Below are 8,837 nucleotides of genomic sequence, written 5' to 3' on the forward strand. Positions count from 1 at the left end.
CAGGGAAGATTGGAGAAGCCATTTATAGTGGCAATAATATAAGCAGGTCTGGGGCTTTTGAAGATTTAGTGAAAATGCAATGTTTTGTAAAAAAAAAATATATATATATATATAGTGTTAGCAAGAATTATTTATTGAATAATTAATTTTAGAGTATTGAGTTTATTCAAGATTCAAAATATTGCAAGCTGGGCACATGGAAAGGCTTACGTGGTCAGGTTGGGGTGTTAAGAATTCCATAAAAGTATAAAATGACAAGACAGTGTAGTTGGACACTGGATAGTCTGGTACAGTTAAGAGCTATGAGACTTTAGAGGAGGGAAGACCTAAGTTGGTTGCAGGACACAGGAAAGGCTTTCTAAAGGAAGTGGGTGGTTTAGAGAGGCAGAATGAAGAAGGAAAGTGTGGCAGGAAGATAAGCGAGAGCAGAGAGGCTGGAATGAGCATGCTGGGGAATGGAAGAGTTTACACAATGGTTAACAGTGGGATATGAAGGGATACTTTGGAAAGTAGTAGGAATTTGGGTTACAGAGACCCTGCTTGCTCAAACAAGAAGGGAAGGGGTCCAGACTTGATGTGGTAGGCGATTAGGAGCAGCTGAGTGTGGCAATAGAGGGGCAAGAAAAGGGAATGGAGTCAGAGAGTCCAGCTGGAATAAGAATCCAGACTAAAATGGTCAGCGTCCAGGCTAAGATGAGGCCATGGAAACAAAGAAAGGGGAATGATGGCAAAGAGCTTGCTGGTCTCTGAAGCCTTTGCCTAGAGTAACACAAAGACTTTTTTCTTTGATAGAAGCAAACTGATTTGGGGTCTTCATATTTCTCTAGCATAAGCAATGCCTCTTTCATACAGAAGCACGTGACCTGCTTTAAGACAACTAGGCAAAATAACTTGCAAAGGAAGGAATCCAAGAGGTGATTCTTTGTTTAACAAAATGGTTCTTTACCCAAAGATACACAGAGAGGTCTTTGATTTAGAAACTTACCTAGGGTTTTGTGTGCGTTAGCACCCTGCGTGTATCCTGGGGAGGCTCTTGGGTGTGGGGTGACAAAATACCTTCACAGTCCCCCTCTTCAGCCCCTGCTCAGGGTTCTACATGGTATAACAGGTCTTGTGAAGCTTTTTAGGTGGAAAAACACCTCTCTTAGCCTGTGCAGATTGGTCATGGACTTGGTCCAGTGGTGAACCAATTTTGTTGACATTTCAGCATGAAAGGTACAGAAGAGAGGTCTGCAAAGGGGCTCAGGATTCAGTTCCCTGGATTGTCTGGGCATTTCTTTCTCAGATTTGAGCATTTCCCTTAAGGAAGAAAATCCAGTGCTGTGAAGTGGTTTTTCACTACTGTTCAAGACACCTTGTTAGGGGTCGTTAGTGCGAGCAATCATGTTAGCTGAGTCTCTGAAGCACCATTTCTATTGGTTGTGTGTGTGTCTCAGATGCCCAAGCCTAGCTCCATCCAGATATACCCTAGACTACAAATGGGATGACCACACTTCCCCTGCCCTGTCCCCAAGGCAGGGGTCATGCACTTGATGAAGGTTGCCAACAGGCTGGATTCAGCACTGACTCAGCTAAGCGAAGGTACCATACATTTGTGCTTGCTGGAAAAAGAGGATCTTAATTTTACAAACTTTAAAGGATTATAAAAATGACTTTGTTGTATTTGGATTACCTTTGCTCAATGAATAAAACCCTATGGCTTCAGGGCTTAGAGAAAATTGTGTAAAGATCGCATATTTCCTTATGCATGTTTCTACATAGATATATTTCCTTATATACATATGTCTGAGGACTGTTCACTGGTTCTCATTGAAACTTGTTTCATGTGTGTAACTTCTGTCTGTTCATCTAGGTGATAAGTCCTTAGCTTGTTATCTGAGCTTGTGGATGCCGAGGGGTCATATGTAGTTGTGTTTGAGGGCCAAAGGCTAAAACTAAGACCCTGATATTTTTTAAACTTTCTTGGAGAGAAGCTAAGGGTGGGGAAACTGTTTAATTGCTGCAAGCAGTTTGTAACTTACCAGAGATGAAACTTTTGATATTCATTTAGGACAAACTGTTCCTGTTTTAATGATGATAGCAGCTCCTGTATATTGAGAGTTTCCTATGTGCCTGGCACTGTGCAAAAGTTTTTACATACGTAATCTCATTTAAGTTTCACAACATTCCTAAAAATGAGGAATGATTTTTATCTCCAGATAACAGATGAGGAAAGTGATAGAAGGAGAGATTAAGGGACCTAAGGTAAGGCAGTTCAGTGGAGAGCTACGATTTGAACTCATAATCTTAATGACCATGCAAACCTTCCCTGGGAAAACTGCTCAAAATTATTCTCCATGCAAATTTTAAGCAAATACTCTAATGAAATTAAAGTGTGGCTCAAGTAGCAAAAATGGCTTTGTGAGGAAAAACACATATAAAGTTGTCTACATGACAGGCAGGGAGTAATTTCTGCAAGCTAGTTTGCTGTTGGGGCAATTGTGTCTTGGCTGGGGAGGAAACAATGAAGTTAAGGGCATAGCATGGAGGCTGACAGCAGTCCCTTAAACTGGGCTTGAGCCCTGAGAAGGAGAGGGCCAAGTGCCAGAGGCTAATAGGACTGGGAAACTGTGGCATCAGAGACAGTGCTTCTAAGCCTCAGTGTCCTAGAGTTGGGCAGGGAGGACATCCAGCTCCTTGCAATGGCCTACATTTCTCTGGTGACTGGTGACTTTTTCTCATATTTTCTAACCAATTATTGCAGGATATAAGAAAGGTTTTGATTTCTGTGTCTTTACTATATAACTACTATACTGAATTCTCATTAACTCTAATGTAAAATTACAATTCACTCACATCTCATGGGTTTTCTAGATAAGCAAACATATATTAAAGAAACTGAGGTTCAGAAAAGTTTAGTAACTTCCTCTAGGTTACACAGCTAGTGACAGTGCATGGATTAAAAAATAAGCCTATTTTCAGGTCCTGAGCTCTAAATTACTATACAATAACATCCCTCCTATACATATATGGCATTTTTTATACAAATAGGACAATACTATACACATTCTTTGCAACTTCCTTCTTTCGCTTAACAATATACTGTTATATAATAACAATATACTTAACATCTTTCCTATATGCCTAAATATTCTTCAAAAATAAATTTTAATGTATTCATAAAATACCTTTATCATAAAAGAATAATTACCATTTATTGAGTGCTTAAAATGTGTCAGACATTTTAACACAGATTATTTCATATAAGCTGTGTTTATATTAGGCCAGGATTCCTGGTTGTTACAGTTACATCAGTTAAAAACTCCAGCCAGCCACTCTCCTACCTGGTGGCACCCTAGCCTGTCACCCCCAACCAGCTTTGGAGCTGTAGAATTTGCATAGATTATTGTGTCATCTAATGTAAAATGCCCATGTCTTATTTATGTGAGTACAAAGCAAGCAACAGGTTTCTGGGTTGAGCAGAGAGCATGGCTCTTGAGAGTGACTCTAGATGTTGGAAGGGGTTCCTGGGTGAGACCTAGTATTACTAATATAAGTAAGGGAACCAAGAAAAACTGTTCTCCTCTAATTTCCTGGAAGCCTTGAGATGATTCTGGAACCCAAGGAAAACTGGCAGAGAGAGATTTCAGGAGGTGCAGGAGCAAAAGGTGAACAGGCCCCACTGGTTTGAGGGTGACAAGATTTAGTGAAAACATCAACATTAATATCTTGCCCACAAATATGATCCTTTCCATGATGCGCAATGTCTACTTAATGCATATTGGCTACTGTGCACTATTGTGTACCCTCCCCCCAAATCCATATTTTGAAACCCTAACCCCCAGTGTGATGGTATTTGGAGATGAGGCCTTTGGAAGGTAATTAGGTTTAGATGAGGTCCTGAGGGTGGGCCCTTGTGATGGGATTATTGCCCTTATAAGAAAAGATATCAGAGAGCTTGCTCTCCCTCTCTTGCCACTGGCCATTTACTTCAACTGATGACCTACATTTTGAAAGTGTTAGAGAAGAATGGTTTACGCCTCTCAGATGGCTTTCGGAATAGCATTAGAAAATATATTTTATTAATTCTTTTAAAAAGACTCCAAAAATAATTATTGAGTGCCTATTATGTGCCAGGAACACTTCTAGACAGTGACCAAGGCAGAGATGATCCCTGATTTCATGTAGCAGCTTATAGTCAGGCAGTGAACAAATAGTCTTATAAATAATGACTGAATTCTAGTTGTTATGTGGTACTATTGAAAGAGAAAGAGCAAGGGGTTACAAATGGATATAACAGGTGGTCATGACCTAGAGAGAGAAGGTAAAATTGCTTCTCTGAGGAAAATGAGTCATGATGGATAAGTAGGAGTTATCCAGGCAAAAGGTGTGCATGTCTGTGTGTGTATGCATGCACACGTGGATGTAACAACAAACATGGTGGGAGATGACAATGACATTGCCAGCAGAAAGAATGACACCTCATCTTTTTTATTGTGATAAAATACACATAACAAAATTTACCATTTTAACCATTTTAAATTATACAATTCAGTGCCATAAACTGCATTCATAATGTTGTACAGCCATCACCACTGTCTAGTTCCAGAAAATTTTCATCACCCCTATAGGAAGTCCTGTACCCATCAAGTAGTCACTCCCCATTCTTCCTTCCCCCAGCCTTATGTAACCATTAATCTCTTTCTGTCTCTGTGGATTTATATACTGGATATTTCATATAACTGGGATCATATAGTATTTCTCCTTTTGTGTCTGGCTTCTTTCCCTTAATATAATGTTTTCAAGGGTCATCCATGTCATAGCATGTATCAGTACTTCCTTTCTATAAATGAATAATATTCCATTGTATGGATATACCATCTTTTGCTTATCCGTTCATCAGTTGATGGATATTTAGTTTGTTTCTACCTTTTGGCTATTGCGAGTGGTGCTGCTATGCATAATCATGTACAAGCTTTTGAATACCTGTTTTGAATTCTCTTGGGTTTATATCTATAAGTGGAGTTGCTATGTCATATGGCAATACTGTGTTTAACTTATTCAGGAATCAGAGAATAGCACCAGTTTTATTATTGAAAAAAAAAAATGACCCAAATGCAATCATTTGAAACTAAGTTTTTAAACATTATAAATAGTCCGAGCAGATTAATGACAAAGTGAATCTTACCTACAATGAAGAAAACCAAAGTGAGTCATTCTATGTATACTCATCACCACAGTTAGAAAAACCACACAAACACCATTTTCTATTGACCAGCCCAATGATGAGCATGAGCCTTCTTAAGTCTGAAGTGGGACTGTTTGTCACAGCACCCAGTCACCACGGAGACTAGTGACTCCCTCATCCATCTGTGAGTTCCTTGAGTACAAGGGCATATCTGAATCATCTCTGTCATTCCAGTACCTGGCACAGTCAATATTTGTTGATAGAAAGAAGACAGAAATGCTACCCAGCCCCCTGTGAGAGATGATTGTGTCTCTCTGTGTCATGCCTCTACAGTGTGTTGAGCCTTCCCCTACCCTCACACTAATCTTCTTTCCATCATCCACCACTTTAGGTGGCACTACTACTGCCACTCAGTGATGAGCAAGCCAGATTATAGCACTTTTCGCATAAATAAATTGGCAAATTTCAGAAACTGATGTTTGTTAGACTCATGTATCCTGATTCTTATTTTGGACAATATGGTCATCATTCCCGTAGGCAAATCCCCTAGTGTAGGGTGTTTGCCTTTCTCTACCATAAAATGGGAATCCTATTACTGGTTTCTCACAGCATTGTGGGGAAAGTCAAAGCAGATATGGAAGCTGTATGTATGAACATCCCTGGGCTTGTGGAGTTCTCACCAAGTGGGCAGTGACTGGGCTTGATCCCCTTTGGAGACTGTCACTGCTGTTGACATTGAATATGCTGGTGTGGGAACAAATGCTGTCTTTGTCACAGGCTCAACTACAGGGGCCTCTCCTTCCCTAAGCCGGCAGCTGAGGCTAAGTACTTGAGATCCCTAGGCCAGCTGTTGTGAAGTAAACGCCAGGCAGTAGGTAAGGCAGGATTCAGAACTGGGCAGACAGCCAGGCTTGAGTGGGAACACTGACTGGGGGAAGTCACAAAAGTTGGCAAACAAGTGTTCTCTGAGGGAGTTTAAAACATACAATCTTGCTTCTAAGGAAGATAAAGCACCAACGGGCAGGGGCGGAGGCGCTGCTTAAAAATTCCTACTTTAACTCACTATCAGTTGAAGAAGATTCTAGTACTAGAAATGCACTGCGAGCAGTGTTTCCTGAGGAGGCTTCCCTTGGACCACAGAAAGATAGCCACACCCTGTGAAGTTCTCTGAGAGCTTACAAAGGGCAGTGTTGTTTCCACTAAGAAAGAATGATAGCCTCACATAATGGTGTCCTTATTCTCTAAACCTCAGACCTTGCGTGATGAGGGGCAAATGAGCCTGCAGGCCCAGGCAAAAGGGGGAGGGAGAAAGCTTGGCAAAACAGAAATGCTTTTAGCTTGCTTTCTAGTCAACATAGAAGGTCTTTCCTAGGATGATGGTGGGATCAAAGTCAGGGAGGGGTCTGTTTCAACTCTATTCCTAGGAGGGTTGTTAAACCATACCAAGATACTGTTTCATTTGATGATGTCTGATAAAAGTTTCCAGGTGGACATATCTTTTACCATATTTGATGGCTTTCAGTGAAATATAGTACAAGCTTAGAGGTTATAGAGATAAAAGACTGATGAGAAAAAATTAGTTAAAGTCATTGTTTTAAATCAGAATGAGAATAGTGGTATTTCTGAGTTGTGGGATTTCTATCACACAAAAGGGGAAGTCACTAGCCTGGCAGTAGCTCTCAAAGTCAGCTTATCAACCAGTTGTTAGGAAATGGAGCCCCAAATTGGACTTCAATATAGCCTTGACCAACTTCGGGATGCTTATGGTATTGCATCAGACATGCTTATGTCAGGGACCACTTCCAAAATTCCAACTCATTTCCCAGGCCAACAAAACCATGTCAGCATATGAGTTACATCCCTAGCATCTTCCCAGGGGATTTTTTTCAGCTCTAGTGCTGGGGAATGATTCTATTAGGCTGAGGAGAAACTGTATTGGGCAATGGCAAGAGCCATGCTGATCCTTGAGCTCCAGTTCCACCTCTGTTGCCAATTAACTGGCATTCCAAGTGAGTCTTTGATCCAATCTGTGTCTTGGTATATTCAGTGGTTAAAAAGAGACTTTAATTTGATGATTTAGTCCCTTCCAGCTTCAAAAATAAAAATGTGTTTCTTTGGATTCAACAAAGAATTATTGGGCATATGCAGATCACCTAATTTTGTAAATTTTTTAGGTCTGAAAGGGATCTTAAAGGTCATTGAGGCCAACTTCCTTTATTGTACAGATGTAGAAACCTAGACCTAAAGAGAAGGGAGTTGTTCAATTAGTGCAGTATCAGTTAGAGATCAGGTTTCTTGATACCCATTCCAGTGCATTTTCCACTATATTTATTTGTAAATCAGTAATACATGAGCATGGTTTTAAAATATCAAATAATACAGAAGAGCTTGTAATAAAAGACAACAGATCTCTGCCCCACCCCCAGCCCCACTCTTCAGAGGCAATCATTTTTACCAGATTCTGTTTTCAATTCATCTGGTGGGTACTTTAGTATCTCTAGATAATATGCCTCTACTCTCATTTCTTGATTTATCCATTTTGGACCTTATCTATTGTCTCCTTGCTATAAAAACTGAGGATTTAGCTCGCTTAAGATTACTTCCAATCACCTCTCTTTCCTCCATCTCCCCATATTTGATAGTGTTATCTTTATGAGATTTTTAAATTAACTTTAAAAAAGCATAAAGTAAAATTTACTATTTTTGGTATACGGTTCTATGAGTTTAGACAAATATAGTAGTTATATAACTACTACCACAATCAAGATGTAGAACAGTTCTATCACCAAAAAAAATTTCCTCAGGCTACCCTTTGTAATCAACCTTACCCTCCACCCCCAACCCCTGATAACCAATGACCTGTTTTATGTTACTATAATTTTGATTTTTCTAGAATGTCATAGAAATGGAACCATAGAGTATGTGATCTTTTGAGACTGCTTCTTTCACTCAGTATAATTTTTTTGAGATTCATGCATCAGTAGTTCATTCTTTTGTACTGCTGAGTAGTATTCTATTACATGGATGTACTACAGTTTATCTATTCACAAGCTGAAGGACATTTGAGTTGTTTCCAGTTTGATAACATTATTTTTAGTTATTTCATTGGTTATCTTTTTTTAATTAATTTATTTTAATTAGATTCAAGTATATAGTATATCGGTTAGACATTTCTATAGTTTATAAAACGATCCCCCTAGTTGCTCCTTCTCTCCTCTGGTTTTCCACCTAGCCAATATATTAATGCTAACTGCATTCCCTATGCTGTGCTCTCCATTCCCGTGACCATCTATCAACTATTTATTTGTACTTCTTTAACCCTTCACCTCATTCTCTCTGCCTCCCAAACCCCCTTCCCTCTGTCCGTCACCAAATTGTCCACTGTATTTGTGAGTCTGTTTTTGATTAGTTTGCTCTTTTTGTTTCTTAGATTCTGCATATAAGTGAAATCATATGGTATTTATCTTTCTCTGTCTGACTTATTTCACTCAGCACAATAACCTCTAGGTCCATCCATTTCATTGCAAATGATAGGATTTCATTTTTTTGGCTGAGTAATATTCCATTGTATATGTATGAACCATAACTTCTTTATCCAATCGTCTTTTGATGGGAATTTAGGTTGCTTCCATATCTTGGCTATTGTAAATTGTGCTGCCATGAATATCGG

This window comes from Pteropus alecto, unplaced genomic scaffold (genome assembly GCF_000325575.1).
Source record: "Pteropus alecto unplaced genomic scaffold, ASM32557v1 scaffold19, whole genome shotgun sequence".
Classification (NCBI taxonomy): Eukaryota; Metazoa; Chordata; class Mammalia; order Chiroptera; family Pteropodidae; genus Pteropus; species Pteropus alecto.